Source organism: Dermacentor andersoni, chromosome 1, assembly GCF_023375885.2.
Source record: "Dermacentor andersoni chromosome 1, qqDerAnde1_hic_scaffold, whole genome shotgun sequence".
Classification (NCBI taxonomy): domain Eukaryota; kingdom Metazoa; phylum Arthropoda; class Arachnida; order Ixodida; family Ixodidae; genus Dermacentor; species Dermacentor andersoni.
Genome location: NC_092814.1, coordinates 279467825 through 279491358, shown reverse-complemented (window position 1 = coordinate 279491358; position 23534 = coordinate 279467825). Strand labels below are relative to the sequence as shown.

Here is a 23534-nt window from a genome sequence, read left to right as displayed (position 1 = left end):
GACAAGCCCACGATAAGTATGCTCATCCCTGTAATGTTGTTTTCCTTTTTCGACGATGCATGGCACAGTTTTACTTCAAGCTCATGTTTACAAAATGGCCTCATACTATGTTTTATTGTGGAGTAACTGTTTATTCCATCACATAGTCAGCGAGATCATTACAACAGTCAAGTGAAACGTTTACCTCTGCAAGCAGCAACAAGCTTTCAGCACAAGCTTGCATGGGCTGTGAATATGCACAGAGTAAGTGTACGACATGGCTTGTTGTGTCAGGTGCACTGTCACATTGGCCAACTGTATGAGGAAGCTGGGAGATTCCAAGCTTGAGAGTATTAGTTATAGTAATGGAAAGAATGTCGTATAGCAATAATTCATTACAATTAAACCTTGTTATATGAAACAATTATAAATAGAATTACTGCTTAAATAACAGGTGGTGAATCACCAAGAGAATTACATGTATATGAAACTTCATACATCAAACTTGCTCAGACATTAAATGGATATATTGAACTCCGTAGCATTGGACATTGGGACACATATTAAAGGCTTCACTGCAGTACATCGGCAGATCCTGGTGGCGCAAATAGGACCTACAAATTCTGCATGGGCTAAAGGGTAGAAAGCGCTGCTCTGAATGTATCTATGTAGTCAAACGCCTTTTTAACAAAGTGCTCGCACCTTCAAAATCCTTCGCTATGCAGGTCACTTTGTTTTAAAGGTTGCGCAGCTCACTGCTCACAATAGCTAAGCACTTTCAACAAAAGAAAATCTTTAACAAGAATTCAAGAGACACTTAATGAAATAGACCGCTAAATTTTCTCTGCAAAATATCCCTGACAGCACGTTCTACTGTAGCCACCCTATGCTCCATTGAGGTTCCCAGCTTGCTCTCCAACCAAATGCAGGAACCATGCAAAGCAAAGCCCCTGATTGTCTAGTGCCCCTAAGCCTCCCTTGCTGCAAAATTTTTGGTCGCCTTCGTTGACATTCGCGGCCTATCCATGCATTCGTCAGCCGTTGATCCATCACAACAAGTAGCATACGAGGTGAGTGAATCCTGGAGCAGGGCAACAGAACTAGTAATATCAGCACGCTCTTCAAATACACTGCTGTTAGCGCTAGCGCACAGCTTACCCTGGTGACATCTTCGCGGGGCAGTGGCGGCACTGGTGCGGAATTCGTTTTATAAACGTAAATCAGCCGCCAGGGACGCATAAGTTTCTTTGTTTTACAGGCAAATTAATTGTGGTCTTCATTGTAGAGCTGTTCAACTGTAATCTAGTGCTTATGCTGACGCTACTTGCTGCATGCAGCGGTTCGTTTTCCTCACATGATAGTGTGCGACGCTGTTGTATCTCAGCTTTCGGACTTTAAAACCAGCAAGCATCTAAAATGTGCTGCATAATAGACAGGTTTAGTTTAGCGTACGCTATAAAATAGTGGGTCATCACTGCGCATGCGCAGAACGCTAAACGACCCATTGCGTATAGCGTACGCGCACTATTTCTCAGATTTAGCATTAGTGTCTTTGCGTGGCTTGCGGAATTTGCGTGAAACATGGCGGCGGCCTCGGCTGCCAGCTTCGAATTGAATTTGGCGTTGCTTTTGTAAAATGGACTTCGTTCTTTGCAACTGACTGTGTAAATGATAACCTTGTAAATGATAACTGTGATAACCTTGTGGTGTTTTCGAGATCGCTTCTCGTTTCGAGTGAGTTGAAACCTAACGAAAGAAACATCCGACATGTTAGCACCACCTATAGCTACAGTCGGGAGATAGCCGCAATGACGGCACATGGCCTCTAAGATCTGAACATCTCACAGGCCAACTCAATCTAAAGAAATGTGTGCTGCTTAGCATACGCTATATATACTTTAGCGTATAGCATACGCTATAGTTGCGTACGCTAAATTAAAACTGTAATGTCAGACCCATAAGTTAGCTTCATCCCAATACAGTGGTGTTACGCATTCAACCATGCACTTAGCATTGTGATGAAGTATACCAACAGTGGGAAGGGGTCACAAACACTGGACATAGCAAGGTTACGCAGTCAAGCATACCATAGCGCTGAAGCATACTGAAAGTGGAAAAAGATAAAATTACATGCAGAGTATCCTGTGGGAGTTATCTAAATGATGCATAAGCATTTGCGACTGATCACCTACTGTTTTGTCGTCATATGCTGCTGCGTTTCATATAATTGCGAGAAACGCCACGAAAAAAATCATGAAATGGAGAAGCGCATTTGCAACACCAAAATTTTAAACTGAGACCAGCATGAGTATGAAGCAGAGGCCAGTAGTAGCACTGTTCACTCCTTTTATATCATGGTGCATTTGGATGATGTTGCTGCTTCATGGAAGATGAGCATTGGCCAATGCGTGCTGTTCTACGTGACGTAATTGAACAGTGTCACGTTAGGTAGACGTCATACGTAGATGTGGTCAATGATGCTGCCTCCTCTCGATGCAAACCATTATCAACTGTACATCAGCGGCCGCTGCTTATGGCACGGCTGCGCAGGCCCGATCTTACAATTCGCTCGCTCATGCGGGCCTTATCTTGAAAGCAATCATCTTACGTGACGGACGGGTTTCCTCATTGGGTAAGCATAGAAACCTTTACGCATTTTGTTTTAAAGTGAAGCTTTCTTTGCCTCTTCCTTTGACTTTCCCACTCCAGCTGCTGCTGTGGACTGCTGCTGATGTCACACACACCACGTCGGGGGGGAGGGGGGGTGTTCAGAGTGTGTATATACATGACAGGCACAAGTAAGAGAGGAAAGGAGATGGGAGAAGCTTGTTTTAACCCCACCACATCGAACGTGCACAATGCCCTCTGGAGCTCCCTGGCCGTTGTCACATTAGCCACCTGACAGCTGCAATTATCCGTGACACCCCTCAGAAGCACTGAAGAAACTGCAGCGCTTATGTGCGAGGCGAGAGGGGACACAGATAGAACTGTAGAGAGAAGAAGAGGGAGGAGAAGAGGCAGTTCCCATATAAGATGGGGGAAGTGACATGAGAAGGCAAGGAAACTCCACTAACATACAACAGCGGTTGCGGTGTGCTTATGTTCAAGGCACAATACAATACGTTGCTGCTATTTCTGAAAAAATAAACACAATGAAATTATGTCAAGCGGGCAATTCACACAGGGCGTGCAGAAGCAGAGCCGCATTAATTAAAGCACACTGCAGCGTCCAGGAAACACTACAGAAGTGGTTGACCGTCAAATCAACACTTCTGTGCCCGCTGCATTAGCTCTGCTGCTATGGCATTGCGAGAGGTCATGGATTTGATCCCAATCGCGGGAGCCACATTTCGACGGGGGCGAAATAGAAAACCCATGTGCACTTAGATTTTGGGACACATTAAAGAACATCACGGTGTCAAAATTAATCTGGAGTCTGCCACTATGCCGTGCTTCATAATCTGAGTGTCGTTTTGCCACGTACAGCCCCATAATCCAATTCAAGTTTAAAACTTCTGCCATAACGCGATGTGCCATATGAGGAAATGACAACACTCAACCCTCTCGGGTTATAAGATATGGCCCACAACAATGCCTCATGCAAACACCTCTCCCTGTGTGTTCTGCCTATTACGCAGACAAACAGCAGTGGTGCCCACAAGGTAACGTTTAACATCAATTCGCCAATCTCGTGTTAGCCTAAACATTGAAGAAATTAAGCTTTAGCCGTCAACACTGCTAATTATCGTCAATCAGAGCATCCAGCATGGAAAGCTTCACTTCCATCAATTCCCACAGGGTGTGGGATCTGCATAATTTTTCCCTTATTCCTCATTTTTGTGTGCATAGCATGAACAGGAAGATGTTCCAATGAGCTCAGTTTTGAAAATATAGTATTATATGTGCAATCTCCGGTTACGGTACAAGCACCGAAACCCTTAAGAAGTGTACAGGCAGGGATTTAGAGCTATTTCCGGCAGGGTTGTGGTGATTTGGGCCCTTGCTTCGCCCATCTTGCAAGCTCCATATACGAGACTGCAACACAGCCTTGCACATGTTCCCGACTATACATGCGCACATGTGCCGTCATCTGTCACAGTATGAGCACCGAGACATCTAATAACTCACATGACACCCATTCAAGGCTGGTTCTGACGTTGCTGCAGTGATGGACCGCAATACATTACAGAAGCTCCAGTGCATAACACAACTGCATTGCGGTGAAGCTCAGTCTAGGGCATTGGCATTGAAACTTGTTTAAGAAATCACATTTCCTCAAGCCACAACCAGCATGCGTATTCGTGCTCTTAAACTGCACAAGGGCCATCCATATGCCGACGTGTCGGAATGTTAAGTCAGGTGTAGTTCTGACCAGAATGCACATATTGTTTGGCATGTCTAGAAAGTGTTCCTAAAGTCACCTCTGCCGCATTACAGTTGAGTTAAGCAGGGAAGCTTATGCAATGTATTGCACTGAAGCATATTAAAAGCGAAAAATTGCAATTTCATTGCTGTGGTGATTTAAGTGCCTTGTTTGGGGGGCCATGACCGCGCCCCTCTGGAGGGCACAAAGGAGCGAGGAATCATGGTTGGAGAGCATGACAAACCCTGGCGATGGAGAAACAGCTTTGATGACCTGCTCTACCGAAACTGCACTGCTTGTTCAGCAGGTGTTAATCAAGAAGCTAGAAAAATGAAACCTAGTAGTCCGGATATTTATTGACTACAGCAAGGCTTTTGACAGTCTGCAACACAAGATTCTATTAACAGAGTTGACTGCCAACGGTGTACATGGAATGACATATTTTGTTGTGTTCGTATCTGCTTGATTGCAGGCAATGCGTTGTCATTGGAAATAGTATTTCCTCGGACGGCAATATTGTTAGGTGTCCCACAGGGCAGCATTTTAGGTCCGCTTCGACATTTACGTTAATGACATGATAGACATACGAGGGTGATCCAGAAATAAGGTTCCCATCAATTTTAGAAGTAGAGAACATTGTTTATTCTCATAGAAATTTACATTATTGGAAAGATGAAACTTACATAATCGCCATCTTTTTCTATGCATTTTTGTATACAGTGCTCCAATTTCTGTATCCCAGTGTCGTAGAAGTCTGCCGCCGACCCATTGAGGAAGCATTTCACCTCTTCGACTTCATCGCTCCGGAAGCGTTGGCTACTCAAATGTTTCTTTAGCTTGGGGAACAAGTGATAATCACTAGGTGCAAGGTCCGGACTGTACGGTGGGTGGGGCATGACAGTCGACCCAAAGTTTGTCAAAAGTTCCTGGGTTTGACAGGAGACGTCAGGTCGGGCGTTGTCGTGAAGCAGTGTTACACTGGCTGCCAGTTGTCCTCGCCGGCAGTTCTGAATAGCTTGCCTGAGTTTTCATAGTGTTGCACAATAACTTTCAGAGTTGATTGTTGTCCCACGTTCCATTAAATCGATCAGCAGTACTCCGTTATGATCCCAAAAAACAGTGGCCATGACTTTGCCAGCAGAAGGAGTTTGAACTTCTTTGCGACAGGTGACTCTGGGTGACGCCACTCTTGGGATTTTTATTTCATATCAGGAGTGAAATGAAACACCCACTTTTTGTCTCCCATAAAAATGGAGTCCAACAATCCTTCCTTATCTTCTTGACAATTTTGAAGAAACTGGCGAGCACAGTCAAGGCGTTTCTCCTTGTAGTCTGATGTCAATAGCCGCGGTATCCATTGAGCACAACACTTCTGATACACCAATACTTTAGTCAAAGCTCTTTCCACTGTACCGTAAGAACTTCCAGGAATCTGAGCAATAAGTTCACAGATGTTGATCCTCCTCTTCCGAAGCACTTTGCGTTGGGCCATCTTGATAACCATCTTCGAAACTGACGGTCTTCCACTCCGTTCTTCATCGTGGACTTTCAACCGGCACTAAACTCCCTAAACCACTTTCGGACGTGTTGAACGGACATGCACTTGTCGCCATACACCTCTGTCAACTGATGATGAATATCCACGGGGGAGTCCCCTTGGCGTGCAAAAAGCGAATTGCGGAACAAATCTCGTACTTGGTGCGATCAACAATGGGAACCTCCATATTGGACGGCTGCTGAGCCAAGAATGAGCGGTGCAGCGAAGCAAAGTGTGGCTGGGGGAATGGAGAGTGGGGGAACAGCCGCCTGCATGAGTGTTGCCGGATTTCACCTCGCACCTTCCCGTGCGGCTGGAGCTCTTTGGGAACCTTATTGCTCGATGAACGTTCGCAGAAAGCGAGGCAACAACCATTCTGTATGTGGATGATACCAGCCTGTTTGTCTCTGGTCTGGAGGCTTGCGATGTCATTCCTAAAGCGAACGCGCTCCTTTCCACTTCATTGGGATGGTCCAGCCACAACGGCCTTAAAAATATTATTTCTTTCCAGAACAGTTGAAATTACAAATTTACCAGGCAATATTTGCATCTCATATTAACTACTGCATGCATGTGTGGGGCACCACTGTGAACACTAACACAAGCTTTTTCTTCAGAAACGTGCACGTCGGAATTATTGCTAATGTTCCATACCTCCACACAACATCACCACTTTTCACCAAATTTAACGCGATTTCAAACTGCCAGATCTGTATGGCTTTCCTTTACTCTATTCATATTTTTTTCCTCTAACAAAGTCTCTTCACTTGTAAAATCACTGTCGGGACTACAGCCAGGATAGATGGCTCGTGCCAAAAAGGCTAACAATTTATGTAATGCAATCGCTAACCTGTAATGTTCCTTTACTTCTTAATAAGTATGAAAACCAAGGCATTATTAATGGTCATGTATTTATCCGGAAAGAAACGCGAAATATTTTTTGGTCTACAATCATTCATTACATGATGCCTGCGCGCGGGAACAAATGTATGGATATCCCTAACTGGGAGTTACTAATGCGCTGTTCTTTCTCTCTCTCTCTCTCAATAATATATATATATATATATATACATATATATTTTGATGGGCTCAGACACTGAACCAGTGTTTACAGTCGTCTTCTCTGAAGGACAAGAAGCCCCCGGAAAGGCTGGTGACGGTCATCGGAGACGTTGATCTTCCCAACGATGTCAGGCATGTGTTGAACAAAGGTCAGAAATTCAGCCACGAGCCACGGATAGAAGCACATGAGTTCCTGGCGCTTAATAGGCGCATAGCAGGAAAGGCGTTGAAAGAAAATCTTGAAAGATGCCTTCTGGATGGTGTGGATACGCTTATAAGATCTACAACCAGCACTAACACGTTGACTAGCAAAGATTCTATGGGAAAAGTCGTGTCGTATTTCAGGAAGAATAGACTCCGGCTTCTTCAAGCTGACAAGGATGGTGGGTTTGTGGTGCTCACCGAGGAAGAGTTTCAAAAAAGAGCCGGCGAAGCAATTGCAAAGAACTTCATCCCTCTGAAGGCTAGTGCGACGCGAGTGAGAGGCAAGGCGGCTGCGATGTGCAAAGAATTAGATCTGAGCACGCTGGCCAATGACATTGGTAACAGCAAAAGCAATGCCCTTTCCATGTTCTTTACGGCCAAAATGCACAAACTGTCCGTGCCATTCAGAACAGTGGTCAGCGAAAATGGAACTTGGCTGATTGTGTTATGCAAGTTTCTTCAAAAGCACCTTACATCCCTTAAAGTTCAAGATCCGTACACCACAAAGAGTTCAAAAGATGTTGTTAGGTTTCTTGAGGAATGTACTTCCAATGGTTATGTGTTTTCAGTAGATGTTGAAGACTTGTTTTACTCTGTGCCCCACGATGCCTTATTTCGTTCTGTCAGAGATGCTATAGAAAGTAACGGTGCAGTAGAGTTCCAAAACTCCTCTGGCGTGTCAATATATAATTTTATGAAAATGCTAGAATTTTACCTTGATGTGAAGTTAATCTCTTTCGAGAACAAGTTTTATCGACAAAGACAAGGGATTTGTATTGGATCCTGCGTAGCCCCGGTGCTTACTAACATTTTCTTAACCTGTATTGACAGCGCCTTGGAGCCAATTTTAACATGGTGCTTGTCCTGTGTCGTTCTCCCCACTTGTGAACGTCTTCGTTGGCGCTGTTCCTTCCTAAATCAAGTATGCACCATCTAGCCCAAATGAATGTTGTCCTGAACTTCTAGACTCGTTGATTTTTTCATCGCCGCGTCTAGCCATAACCACTATGGTCTAGCCCCAGGGAGCCCAAACAGAGGAAACGAAGGTAGAAATGAACAATAAAGGTAATCTAAAATGATGCAGGAACTAGGCAGCCACCGTACCTGCGGTTAATCAAACATTCAAATTTTGACACTTCACGTGCCAAAGCAGAGAACTGATAATGAGGCACACCGTAGCGGTGAACTGCGGATTAATTTTCACCGCGCGGGATTCGTTAACATGCATACAACGTACGGTACACGGGCATTGCATTTTTACTTCGTCGAACCCCGTCGAAATGCGGCCTCCACGACCGAGATGTGATCCCACAACCTCACTTTCGCAGCGCAATGCCAAAACCACTAATACAACATGGTGGGTCTAGAAGGCATCAGGACAGTTTCAGTTGGCTGGACCAATAAACCATATTGCTTTTCACAAAATCCCGCAAAAGTTGCGGAGTCCAACATGACGGTCTAATGTGAGGAGTTTATTTTAAACTTGTTTCAATGCCAGGGCAGAACACTCAGACTTCGCCAACGTTACATCGCGATTGCATCTTTTGTCAGAATAGTAGATGCTTTCGGATTGCTACAGGCGCGCCCGTGCAGCCCACGCAGTTCGTGCGTGGTTGCGGGCCGGAGGAGAGAGATATGCACAAGAGAGGATATCTGCCATGCCTTCCGACGTCACTCATGCTTCGCAAAGAGTGACGTCAGCATCTCTCAGCTTTTTCTTTACTCCATGGTCAGAGCACCCGCAGATATAAAAGGCCCACTTGCACGCACTGAGCATAGTTACGTAATCGGTTTTTAGGAAACCCCATGCTTCTCTTCGCGGTCTCGCAATGGCGAAAGTTGCTTCCTTTGAATGTCAGTACTGCGACCGGCGGTTAGCGAACAATCGCAGTCTGCAGAGGCACATAAAACTTATGCACAAAATCACTCACCCGAAGTACAACTGCGACGAGTGTGAAGTAGCCCTGACTTTGAAAGAACTGGAGTACCGCCATATCAGCGTGCATTTCTTCGAGCCGGAATATGAGAGGTATCACTTTCTGACAATGCCAGGTAAGACACTTGCTTATTCTCTCAAAGCAACGCGTGATTACCGCTCCACCTGTTATTTTTGCATTACGGGCTTGCAGAGTGAACGATTCACTTGTTCACTTATTGCTTGAAATGTGCTCATTTATGGTGCTTTCATGCTTAACATTTTATCTGACCATGCACTAGCTGCAACTTATACCATCATACATTAAATTGCATGCTTATCATTGCTGTTTTGAATCGAAGCAACGCAGAATCATTGCTGATGGATCTTTTTTAGGAATCACATATTTAAGTTTTAAAAAAATGTACCCGCCGCGGCGGCCGCATTTAGATGGGAGCGAAATGCAAGAAACGCCTGTGTGGCACGTTAAAGGGACACTAAAGTGAAAAATTATTTCTTCTGCATCAGTAAATTACCGTTCTACAACACCAAAAACACCACTGTTACAATGATAAGATGTTTGGTAAGCCAGAAAAAGCGCAAGAACGAAATACGGGTGGCGACGCCTACTTGAGTTCCCGCACCTGGGGGCTGTGACGTCGTGGATTTTGATGGCATCTTCTAGGGCCTACTAATTATATATATAGCGGTACAGATTGACTATATTGAGTTCTAAAGGAACCAAATATTAAACATGGCAAGTTTCAGGAACCTTTATTCAGCCAACGCGGCCCAAATGTGAAAACATACTTTGGAATCCCTGACGTCACGCTAATGTACCGGCGCTGGGGTTTCGGCGCGAAATTCAAATACTGTTACTTGGACCTTCATTTTCTCATCTAATAATCAAACTATTTTTTTGAAATCACTGCCTGCAGGGGTCTTAAACAATGCTTCATTAGTCTAAACTGATTTATTGTTTCGCTTTAGTGTCCCTTTAAAGATCCCCTCGTGGTCAAAATTAATCCGGACTGCCCCACTATGGCATGCCTCATAATCAAATCGTGGTTTTAGCGCATAAAACCCTAGAATACATTCTATAAAAGAAAAGTGACTGGAGGAGCATGAATGAAGTTAATGATTTGCTATTTTTACTTTAACTAACGAAAGAAAGAAAACAAATATACAAAGTATGAACCCTGCTTCTACTTCCCAACTTCTGTAAGGTAAACCATGCGATACACTATATGCAGATTTGGTAGCATGAATATTAGCCATAGTGGTGGCCATGCCATGCAGGAAAGCACTCGCTTTGCAATCTTGGAAATGGGTAAGCACCTATAGTATGGTACAGGAAAAATGTTTCTCCCCATTGCAGCAAGCACCTACTTTTTTTTTTACTGCATTCTTTAGGGTCTAGAAGCAATAGTTGTCAGGTTAGGTAGCATGGACAAGCCTCCTTGTACATTAATAATGTGTTAAATCAGCTTTTCTGTTCAAGAAATCTGGTCTAATCTTGTGCCTTAAACTGGTGCTGGAGGTTTCATATGCTTTACAGTCGTCGTATAGTTATGCACAGGCTTGCGCGGTATTGCACACTAATGAATAGAGGCAAGTGCACAGGTATGAGATTGCACTTCTGCCTAAGGTCGATCTGCAATCGAGTACATGGCTTTGTGTGAGCGAGAACTCCATACAATGGAAAGGATTGCGTCTAAAAACATGTACACACAGCAGAAAAACAAAGTAGCACTTCATATCAATCTTAACACAATAAGTAAAAGCTGAGTCAACCAAAGCGCAAATTTTGCATTGTTTGATTAAAGAAATGCTAGAAGTACGGTACACTAGTTCTAATGATAGCTCCTGTCGAAGTTTTATATTTCCTGAATCCCCAATGTGCAAAAAATTTAAATCTACTAATTGTTCAGTTAAAACATGGGGAAAACGGTGTCAACCACGTGCCAACGCACGCATATTAGCCGGCATGTCAACGGCATCTGACACGCCGGCTGAGAAAAAGAAGAGGAAAGAAAAAAAGAAGGATACGCCAAGAAACCAAACTAAGTGTTGTTGCCTATAGCTTGAAATTTAGCATAGCGGATAGATTATAAAGCTCCTTTTGAAATGTTTATGCCTATTTGTTGCAATGCCTTGAACTTATAGATAAGGTATGATTCTCTGTATTTTCTTTCTCGTTCAGAACGGAAATTTGTAAGATATAGAGTTGTCATTTTCAGTTGTCATTTCATGCAGTTCTGGCGTTGCTCACGAAAAAAATTTTGATGGCAGTCACTTTGTGCTGCTATAATTAGACGCCATGTCACAGTGTCAACCTCAAATTAATAAAGCAAATTAGCTTACAGTTTCTATACATACTGTCTTCGCAGGAGTTTGATCTCTGTATGAAAGCTGCAAAATGTACTCAAACAAAGCATAGTTTAAAAATGTACAAGAAGCAACATCATTCTTGTCACTTTTTTATATCTTCTTTTTCTTCAATTCCATTATGCTTCGCTCTAAAATTTTGCCCTGAGAAAAACAAATGCTTGATCCTCATCAGGAAAAGAGAAAAGATGTCACTGAAGCTCTTCTTCATAACTACCGAGTTCCACATGTCTACGATTCAACTTTGTAACGCTAGTTCTGTGCATTACACACCCTGAAATGCAGACTGAACATACAAGTGTCCAGGGTACTTAATCTTCTTTCTTCTTCTAAATTACCCCATAAGATATTCTGCACAGCCAACGTGGGCTTACAATAAACTGATTCCCCTTGACACACTGCATACATGTAACATTTGCTTTATTTTATTATCCTGATCAGCTTTCAAGTCATAGAAGGAAAAGGTGGAGAAAGACACACGCAGTCACTTCATTGCAAGGACAGGTACAGAGACTTGTGGCCACCTGAAAAAGAAGCATTTCTACTTCGTCTGTCACCGGTCTGGAAGTTATGCTTCACAAGGTATCGTGAAATGCCCATATCATGACCACCAGTCTGAGTCTCTGGCTTTGATGGGTTTTTAAAAACCACAGAGATTTTTGTTCACTCATGTTTATACGATTACTCAAAGAAGCGTTAACAGCATATCGGAATGAACCTCAACCTGGACAGTTATCTCGGTATGCTCACCCAAGCTGGGAATCATGTGTGCCTAAAGTTGGGCTTAAACATACTCCAAGGCCATCTTGGCCAAGATTATACATATGATTCTATTTCCTTCCTATCATTCAACACACCATCTATGCAGTAACACTGAATGAAGTGCAAGTAATGCGAAAGAAAATAGAACAGGATAAAAATTGTATACACTAGCCTGACCCTGGTCACCTCAAAGCCTATGCATCAATATTAAACTACTTACACCCGAGTCCAAGCGTACCACTGTCCAAGTGGCTGCCCTTTAAACAAAGCTCTAGTAATGCTGGACCTTGCTGTTAAAGAACTCCTATAATCAACCACAAGACATCGGCTGTAATCGCAAACCAGACCTATGACAGCACCAATGTTAAACTATTTGTTGTCACCAATATGAGTTAAGCACATTTGTTTTAGAACTACACTGTACTATTTCTGTGTCAGTGATTGCAGGGGAGTCCTTGTGTATCGTGTTAGACATAAAAGGATTTAAAGAGATACCTACAGAGACATTGCGAAAGTAGCTGGTATTAGTAGATTGCACCAATGATTGGAACATCTTTTTGGAGCACATGTTATAAGCACATGTAATAAATAATGAACAGTGACACAATACATCCAGCGGTCAGATGCAAGTAGTACTGCTCAACATGACAACAGATCACTCTATTCACCACTGTCGGAGTGGCAAAGTTTAAAGTTTGTTTCCACAAGCATTGCCTGCCTGGGTTACATGTCGTCATAACCTTCCCATGTTATGAATACGTAAAATTTATAGCAGGCCCATCCCAAAAATTTGGGGACGTCCAAAGCCAGTATATAAAAAAAATGTCTTCTGTTTGGTTCTACTCTAACCTTATAGTCCACCGATTTCAAGTGACTGGCCCAGCTAGTAATGCAGGTGGCATGCAGCTCTAACAAGTAGTGCGGCTGGAATAGGAATACTTTATAGTGGCACTGGTGGCCTGAATTCAAAGCCTTTTCATTAAATAACAAAGCTCAAAAAGAACAGTGCCACAGTTATTTTTGTCTTACTGAGACTTTGCTAATACAGCCCACACCCACAGTGGGTGGTGTGTCAGCATGCAGCGGGGGCCTAGCCAGTTAAGAATTTGGGCTAGGAAATAAGTAGTCATGGTGCATTTTGGAGCAGAAAAATTGGCCCTTTTGGAATAGTTCGAGTAGTACAGCAGTAATGTGTAGCCATTTGGTGCAGCTCATTATTACTGTGCACTCACTAAATGCTGCTCAACAGCAAAGGAAGACACCAAGGCCAACAGCCAGCAGCAGCCAATTAGTACCACGTCAGTATGTTGCAAACACTTTTCTTTGATTAGGTAAGAAACCTTCATAAACAATTGAAAAATTCATGCAGAAACTCCTCTGGGACTTAAGTAAGCTTAAGCATTGTACCGCTTGCTCATCTCCACGCAGCCCAATGTCATTATCAACTCATTTTCAAGGATACGGCAGCCTGTAATGGAAAATTTCAGAAAGACATCCTAGGGAAAGTAAAAGACGTCCAAACGAATGTTACTGAACTTCTTTCCTAAATGGAAGGAACCTCTGGCATCACGAGGTAATTCATATGCTTGACACCCAGGACAAACTGGAAAGCATAAAATCAGAACAATTGCAACACAAGTTTGGTGGTAGACGACCTCAGTAACAGATTGCGTCACAACAACCTTATCTTTAAAGCAGTCATTGAGCAAGACTCAGAGACGTGGCAGGAAAAGGAAGGGCTTGTAACTGAGTTAGTTTCTAAATATTTAGGCATTGCAGCTGATGAAATTGAACGTGCCCATAGAATAGGACAAAAAAGACAAGGCCATACTTGGCTGATAATTGTGAAATTCCTAAACTTAAAAAAGAAAACACATACTGAAAAATGCATTTAAACTAAAAAAGGTTTGAATCGTCTCATGTGGATTGATAAGGATTTTTCAATGAGGATGCAGTCCAGAAACTCCGAGATTTCGGACGTTCCAAACAGAAGCCCGCTGAAAGGTTCAAACTTCTGTTTGACAAGCTTCTACTAAACAACACGATTTGTCTTTGACCATACCACTAATGAAGTCAGTGCCCTCCCGAAACGTCACGTCGTCGTGAAAACCCAGTGATGTAAAAAATGAACGCTGTGATGCATGTGTGTCAATTCTTGTGTCAAACTTCCGCAGCTTATTTCGTAAGCAAGATCACCTCTGTTCTTATCTTGAATCCTGTTCAGTAGACGTTCTAGGCACCGAAACCTGGTTGTCATTCGACATTTTGGATCGTCCTTGTCTCGTCAGTTTTCATTACTTAGAAAACATAAAATTGAATCGAGAGGTGGCGGTGTGTTAATCGCAGTAAAATCTAGTTTGGAAGCTTGCGTTATTGAAACTAATTCCTGCCTCAAAATTTTAAGGGTTGCTCTCTGTCTGCCCACACATTCTACCTCTGTCATTGGAGTCTGCTATCGTCCACTTGATTCATCCCACTACTTTCCGGATTATCTAAACAAGTCTTTAAGTTTTGTCCAGAATAAGTACCCGACATCACCAATATTTTATGTCGGCGATTTCGACTATCCCAATATTGAATGGCATTGATGCCGACCCCTGTATGGCACAAGAAAAACGTCAATGCCAATATTTTCCTGACATGCTCTCAACTTTCAATTTGCATCAAATTGTTTCTGTTCCCACTCATGGTGATTCACTCTGACCTCATACTAGCCACAGAACCAAATAATGTTACGGAAAATGTATTGGATGGTATCAGTGGCCACAATATCTTGCATTGTGAATTCATAGGTGCCCTAAAGAAACATGAAAATAGAAAGAAATTAATATTTGATTACACCCGCGTGAATGTCAGCGGGCTTGTTAGTGACCTTTCCACCTTTTCTGTCGGCTTCTTGCAGTCATTCCCTCATTGCAACATAAACACAAACTGGGTTTTTCTTCATAATGGGCTGATCACACTTAAAAAGAAAAGCATATTCCAAAATTCAAAATAACGGCCTGCACAGAAAGCACTTGGTTTGCGACGCATGTGAAACCTATATATTGCAGAGCTGAACTATGAGCATCTGTGGAAGATTGGAGGCCCTATCGTGAGCACGCACACTTATGCAGGACCATAACAACAACAGCCAAATATAAATTTTTCAACCATGACATTTCAGACATGCTTAGCAATGACACAAAAATTTAGGAAACCCAAATTATCGAACTTGACGGTACCGTTATCTAAGGATGGTAACATTCTTTCTCTGGCACGTGTTGCTATTGAATTCAACAAGTGTTTTTTCATCCGTTTTCACGGATGAGACTCCTGTACCTAGTAGCTTTCAGGCCCCTATGTTGCATTCAAGCATGCACAACATTAATATTGCTTCTGAAGTAGTACAGTCCTGTATCGATTGTCTTCCAACTAACTCTGCTCCTGGTCGTGATGGCATCTGCCCTAAACTTCTTAAGATATCCAAACCTGCAATATGTCGCATTTTAGCCAAGCTTTTTCAGCAATGTATTGACACGGGATGCGTCCCAAATGATTGGAAGGCAGCTTGCATAATTCTCATATTTAAATATGGTGATTCGTCTAACCCATCAAATTACAGACCAATTTCTGTAACCAGCATGTGCTGCAAACTTCTCGAACACATCATTTCATCTGCTCTAATGAAGTTTCTTACAGAACATAACTTTTTCTTTATCAGTCGGCATGGACTTTTACACGATTGATTTGAATTAATGACTTGCATAACTCCACTCATTCTTTTTATCGAATCGATGTAATATCTCTAGACTTCGCGAAGGCTTTTGACAAGGTTCCTCAATTCTGGCTTATTCATAAACTGACAGAGCTTAATATGTGAGGATAACTAGGTGGACTACCATCTTTTTAACTAACCGGTAGCAATCAGTTTTCATCAATGACCATTTGTCTCCATTAAATCATGTCAAATCTGGAGTACCGCAAGGTTCCATGCTCAGGCCTATGTTGTTTTTAGATATATTAGAACATAGATATATATAGATATATATTAGAACTATATTAGTAATGGTAGGCATTTCATAGACTATTTGCTGATGATTGCGTGATCTACTAACCCTGAGGACACCTGCTACCTTCCATCTTACTTAGACAATCTCCGTAAGTGGGGCAGTAAGCAAGCGGAAATCAACATTAATATAACAAAAGCTACCAGATTCGGGACTACAGCTAAACCCGTGTTATGCAATTGCATAATTATAAAACATGCCCGTAGCCTCGGTATTCACAATATCTGGGTGTTCATTTGTCATCCGATCTGTCATGGAACATTTGCGTAGATGTGATTTTCACTAGTGTTTTAGTTTAGTGTCATTACGGTCCACCCCGCTCCAAGTTGCCCCGCTAAGCCACATGGTGGAGTGGTGGGTGATTGCATGTTTTAGTTGTATGTCTAGCCTAGCGGAGCAGAGGAACGGATGGATAGGTGCTACGAGTGTCCCCTTTGGAAAGATGTGTGGGTTGCGCCATGAAGCTCTTGTATTGCCTAATGTTCTACCTATGTTAACAAAGAAAGAAACCCACGATGACTCCCCATAACCAAACTTTCTGAACTTTGTCTTTGCAAGCCTCTGTTGTTTGACGTTTCCCTACTTTTTGTCCACCAATCTTCCATTCGTTGCTTACCAATCTTTACTGCATACATTTTTACTTTCCCTCTGCTCTTGCTGAACCCAAGGGCTTCAAGCAGGCCAGTGGTGTATGTGTGTGAAAACTTTTATTGTAATGTCCGGAGGCTAGACTTCTCAAGCCAAGGCGGGCCGCTCCCACGTTGGCACTGTCAGGCCAAGCCTTTCAGCGACATCATGGGCCCCCTGGACTGCCCTTAGTTGGTCCTGAAACAATGGGCTTTGAATCCTTTTCTCTCACTGTGTCCATTCTTCAACGAGTTTGGGGAGAGTCGCGGGACACCCCGCCAGTATATGTCTGATTCCAATGATGCCATTACAATCATTGCAGTCCATCTTAATCTCCCTCTCTGGATATATTTTATTAATGGTATATAGGCCAGTGGTGCCTAAATCTACTGCTGGGGAGATATTTCACATTCTAGTAAAGCATGCTCTATTGTTTCCCTAGCTTTACCGCAGCAAGCACATGCTTCTTCCTTCTTATATCTTGCTGTATAAGTGCGTGTTCTAAGGCATCCCGAGCTCATTTCAGAAAGTAATGAGCTTCCCTTTGAGTTATAATAGATTGTTTCTTTCCCGATATTGTTATTTTCTCTTCAGTAGTTACTCATAGCAGGTTTATTTTCCATTGCCGCCAGCCACGAGATTATCTCGGCCTCTCTGGCTTTCCGCTTGATGTTCCTTTCGTATTTGCAGCGCCTTCTGGCCGAATTCAGGGTAATGAAACAAAATAAAAGCACCTATAAGTAAAACTTTTATAAGTAAAATGAATACATATAGCTTATTTGTCCATAAAGCATCTAAACGTGAACTTGTAATGCATTACTGGTCCATTTTATCCAGTGGAAAATAAAGCCCCATCTTGGGATGCCACGTGATAGCCAGCGAGCTTGCATTTTGCATCCAATCTGATCCTTTCTGATGCCAACATGTTGCACAGCATGCATCACATACTCCCGCGCTGCGAGGTTTTCAAATGGGTCAGCATGCGCACCTTCTAGCAGACATAAGTCTTCGTCTGTGCAAATCTTTCTTGTAAAGAGCAAGGCAGGCAAGGTGCCTCGATGCACGTGCCAGAGTGGGTGTGTGCATCGACCACCCTTGCTAGAAAAAAATGGCAGCAACCTTCTGCTCAGGCAGCTTGTAAGCGGACCGTGTTTCTGACTCCACCAGCCTGCTTGCAGCTAAGTGGAGGGCGCATGTGCATTCACGCTTTCGCTCTGCTCAGCTGCTTAGCCGAGTGTAAAAACGGCAAACTAGAACACTCTACTAAAGCAACCAGATCACTTGGCTTCATAAGGCACTATTTGCACTCGGCTAACTCCGAGACCAAATTTCTGGCTTACACCACCTTAGTATGCTCTAAAATCGAATATGCCTTCTTAATTTGGAATCCACACATGAGGCCTACCTCGAACACAAACTAGAGTCTCTGCAAAATAATGTTGCTCGCTTCATCACAAGAAACTACTCGCATACATCTAGTTACGGAAATCAAATATTAGATTAATTTAGCTCCTCTAAATATACGCAGGCTTCCGACACTATTGTCCTTCTTTCATAAACTTTACTCCAGTCGGTTGTCCCACGCGACTCTAAATATCAGACTAGCTCGTGACATGTGTCTTGACGGCTTGATCACCAACTTAAAATCGCACCCATCTTCACCCACACTAATCCGTTTTTCCACTCACCTCTTCTCCTCGCTATTTGTCACGACTCATTTGTACACAATTTGAAGTTGTTCCTAGAAATCTGGACTACCTCTTACCTTGCTGTTCCGTTCCAGTTGCATTTCTTGATGTTCTTATTTAATATGCAATTTTGCTTTCCTGTTTAGTAATGTATACTTAAATTTTTTTCCATTGTTTTGTAATGTAAAACAGCTCATTGTGATAAGTCAAGTACTTTAGGAACCTTGTCATTACTATGTTTTTTCATACATTGTATATACCCTGTAATAAGTCGTTTTTTTGCACTAATTCATGTTGTTCCAATTCATATTTCTTGTTTAGTTGCGTACTTTTGGTATGTTTTGCTCCTTTCATTGTAATCCCTGTAAGAGATGGTGTCTGCCATGAAAAGGGTACCTGGCCCATACCATTGTCCGACTCATTCATGCTAAGGATGTTGTTGAAGGGAGGAATGAGGAGTAGGGGATTTATCTACAATATCTACATTAAGGGTGGAGAACATTACATCTGATCAGTCTAGCATGACTGAAATGCACACTGAACAGCCGAAAATGTCTGCTTAAACACTGTCTATCCTTACTAGATCTTTAGGCCAGGGAAAGCTGCCATCCAACCTTCATCCAATCAAAGCGTCCAAAGTCGTCGAAGTACCCGCCTTTGAGGGCGAAGGTTCACACACTCTCTTGCACTTTTGTTTTACTGAACACACCAAAACCAGTGAGGCCTCATAGACAGGTGTTGTCACGCTTGACTCAAGCTGGCATGTCTTGGTTCCTGAGCTGACTCTGCAGTTAGCTGCTGAATCTGTCATGACCGTGACTATTACCAGAGTACATGGGGGAATGCCATAGAACAAACATTTCCAGGAGTTTTCTTGCTCCAATTGGTCCCTGAAGGTGACAGCGAACCAGCTAACAATCCTGTCCGCCAAACGGTCTAGCCTTACTGGCTCCGAAGGGCTATTCGAAGGGGGCGTGTTGTTGGTTTCACGAAGCGATTCATTGCAGTGAAGGTCACTATCCCCGCTGGCCAATCGTAACATCCCCCACCCCTATGCCTCCTGGGCTCTTTAGGGTACTTCAACAAAAAAGAGTGTTATGGAAGTTAATATGACCGGTATAAACAGCAGCGTCGCAGCAACACGGACTGCTGCAGACGGCGGCGCCAGGTGTGCTGATGACGTTCTGATCATTATAAACTGATACTGCTCTTTAGTGCCTTATCCATCCACGTCAAACCATTATGCGCCGCGTGGACCATATCTTGAACTCCGTGTTCTCATCGCTTTGCCTTGAAGAGCGGGCCCATATCTTGAAAGCGATCTGCGAAAGGTGCAGGGTGCGGTGTGTGCTGAGAGATTTGCGAGCGCTGCTTCGATCTCGTGGTAGCGACAGGCAGAACAAAGGTAAAGCCACTCGCTGCTGCATGCTCTATCTATATTGTATGCACTTTTCACTTTGTTGGGTGCTTGAAGGCTGTTCACCTCCGCCGTGGGTCGGCCCAGTATTGCACTATCTCTGGGATCGGCCCACATTTTTATCTTGCGTGATGGACGTTTGGTAAGCATAGAAACGCTTACACATTTAAGAAAATTTTAACACCCAGAACCAGCCAATTACTACCATGCCAGTATGTTGCAAGTACTTTCATTTGAGTAGGTAGAAAGCCTTTGTAAATAAATAAAAATTTTGTGGGCTAATGAAAGCAGCTGTGTGCCTAGGCGTCGGAGAGGCAAGAAATTACAACTGCACTAGAACAATTTGCTCTGTCACACATAACAAAAGAAGTGAAGGTGAATGTCTTATGTGCATTGCAAATGACACATGTGCTTTCATATGCACTATGGCATATGCACAAGTGTATTACACCCGATAACAATGCAAGAAGCTCGACAAGAGACTGCCGCGAGGCTATGAACAGCGTCCAGAAGGAGGTGCCATAGCACAAATGGATGCAAAGATGGCAGTGGTGGACACAAACAACATTGCTACCATTCCATGCACTCAATATTGTTACAAGGTGGTTTGCTGGCCTCTGCAAATAGATATGAGTCGATTCAACTGCAAATAGATATGAGTCGATTCATCAGCTAACTGTAGCTCTAGTTACTGATACCCAACCGACCTGATGAAGCAGTGCTGATTAGGGCCAATGGTCAGGGTAGTGTGCCATGAAATTAGCTTTTGGTGATTGTGATATGGGCTGCAAGCAGTTACAGGAAGCTTGGTGTTAATATATTGGTACGATTGGCAATTGTTTCCGAGATCATTAGTACGAGTTTTTGATAACTGATGAAGCACTGCTGTACGAGTCCACAAGATCACAGCAGATCTGCTTTCCATGTGAAGCTTTCATCACTTTAACTTGTATATTATTCTACTATATGCAGGGCTCACAAACCATATACAATATTTTCCGGACAATAATTTGAACCTGGCACAAGTAACCTCCCCCTCTTTTCACAAGTCAGCAACTATCACAAGTGCGCACAGAAGTTAGTTCCTGTACTTAAAAGATCACAAATTGTCATACAGTTCTTAACCACGTGCAAGAACACATATATGCAATGCAAACTGTGTGCCTTCCAGTGGTCAATGGGTCTTAGCGCATGCCATTGTGCTTGCTATGAATGCTGCTTTTGTCACCGTACCCTGTTAGCATTGCATATAGTAATTGCTTCGATTGGTGTTGACAGCCAGGACGAAACTTATACTGAGAGAGGCATGCCTGATAATCAGATCGTGGTATTGGCATGTAAAAACCCAGATTTGTTTTATTTGTTCTTGTTTCGAGACAAACCAAGTGCCCTTGAAATGCTGCATGCAATGCTTTGACCTCGGGCAATCCATTGCATTACTGCAAATATTACTCAATATTTGAAAAGTCTAGTAGATGATCCATCTCAAACTGAATTACTTGCACGTTCACTATTTGTTTCTTATATTTAAGTCTTCTCGTACCCCTGCTGGAAACGCCGCGCTGCCCTGAAAGCGTGAAAATACCACACCTTTGCGCAGTTCGCGTAGCCAGGTTTCAGGCAAGTTGAATTGTAGCTAAATGGTGTAAATGGTGTAGTAGAACCACCACTAAGCATGTGTTGGAAGTCCAGTGCTTAAGTTAGAATAAACTACCCGGTTATCTTTTTCCACAGCTACAAGTAAACAAAAGCTGAAGCGGCCTTCAAGTGTCAAGTGTGGAAAAAGATGTTTTGCGGCAATGGCTGTGACTGAAGACAACACAGGTGTGTATGTGGTTTTCTAATTCAAGCACAGAGGCCACGACTTTGAACTGGGTCGTGTTTTTCTGTCCAAGTCGGAAAGAGCTGCTATTGCTGGTAAGAAACCGCTTTTGCCCTGCTTTATAATACATAAAGAGTGGTTGTTGAGTTTTCAACATCCCAAATACAAGGCAATACTCATGCCAGACCATGCAATGAACTTGGAGCACATGTTAGTGCATTTGAAATTCATAATTTCCACATAATTTGAGGCCACCTTTACTGACTGCAGGGCATTATAGTTAATGACATCATAAACATGTTTATCATTTTGCTACATTGTATCAATGCCTGAAGGGTTCAGAGAGAGAGAGAAAAAAGGGAACCGTTCTCCAATTTCACAGCGGTAACAACTACCTTGGCACAGCCAGTGGCCTATATTTGACCTATATGGCTATTCTTATTGCAGGCAACGACTTTAGTTATTTTATACTTGTTTGCATCACTTCATGTACCAAGCAGGAAGGTGTAGTGCCTCCTGGTGCACTGTAGGCCACGCAGCAGACTGTGGCTTTTTCTTTTTCTGTTTTATTTTTCAGGCTTTCAGTTAACTGTATTGGTATGACTTATGATCCTAGTGGGATTCAATGTCTCAAAATAGCAGTAAGCTGGAATAATTTCCACTTGGGATTACTTAAGGTGCATTGTACATAATTATGTCTGCCATTTTGCCTAAACTGAAGTGCAAGTATTACAGACATCGATGAAACTGCGACCTCTCGCCACTACTGTAGGTCATCCACAGCAGATGTGCTTTCCATGTGAAACTTTCATCAGCTCAAGTTGTATTTTACTCTACTATATGTAGGGCTCACAAACCATGTGCCATATTTTCTGGACTATAATTTGAACTGTTGTACAAGTCACCCCCTTTCCCCCCCTCTTTTCACAACTTTCAAAGAAAAAATATGTGTATATAACTCATTGTATAAGATGCATCTATCTTAACTTGGGTCAGCATCGTGAAATGCGATTGTGCATGTTTATACACTTATCCTAAAATGTCGTACTTACCCATTTCAGGGCACTAAACTTCAGTAAAAAAAAATTTTATGAGCCGCACATTCTAGCAGACAAAATAACCTGCAAGTACATTGCTGGAGAAAAAGAATGTCTCATGTTGGTCTTGCATATATAAGTTACACTGTTCTACAATACGCTTGGACGAAAATGAAAAGAAAATGGTGGCACCTATGGTTTGGAAAATATGGTACCTAAATATTTTGAATGCTCATGAATCAGCTATGTGAATGAAACATGATTGAAACGATCACGATAATTAGGCTTATACCCCTGTCACACGGTGAAAACTAATGTCATTTGAAAATGATGACAATGACGATAGTAAAAAAAAAAGACACGCCTCAAACCCACTTTTGTCCAACAATTATTTTCCAGTATGCTAAATTCCGCTAGAATATGTGATCGTTGCTTTCAAACCGTAGCGTTCGATTACTAACTTGTCGACATTGCCAACGAAGTCGAGTCGAGCTAAGGCAAGCAACAGGGCGAAGAGAACGATAGGCGCGTCCGCTACATCTGCTAAAGTGGTACGAGAAGGGCAGTTGCATGTCATCGCCTTTCTGATGTGCATGCGAGCTTCTAATATCCTCATTCTTGGCGCGTGCCACAGGAAAAAACGCGCACGCTTTTATGCCAAGTCAATTGAAGTGGCCGCGGCCG

General features: G+C 42.8%; 1 long non-coding RNA gene across 5 annotated transcripts in view; it reads left to right on the top strand.

Annotated features, from left to right (window-relative positions):
* LOC126547691 (uncharacterized) overlaps positions 1–23534 on the top strand; it is a 31977-nt gene that overhangs the window by 6643 nt on the left and 1800 nt on the right. For 2 of the 5 annotated variants that reach the window (XR_007602757.3, XR_011890531.1), the window contains 2 exons: positions 11890–12030; positions 21726–21815. This is a non-coding gene — a long non-coding RNA (uncharacterized lncRNA). Of the gene's footprint in view, positions 1–9080; positions 9198–11679; positions 12031–21725; positions 21816–23534 lie in introns of those variants that run through there. The other 3 variants (XR_011890537.1, XR_011890542.1, XR_011890530.1) reach the window with 3 other exon arrangements.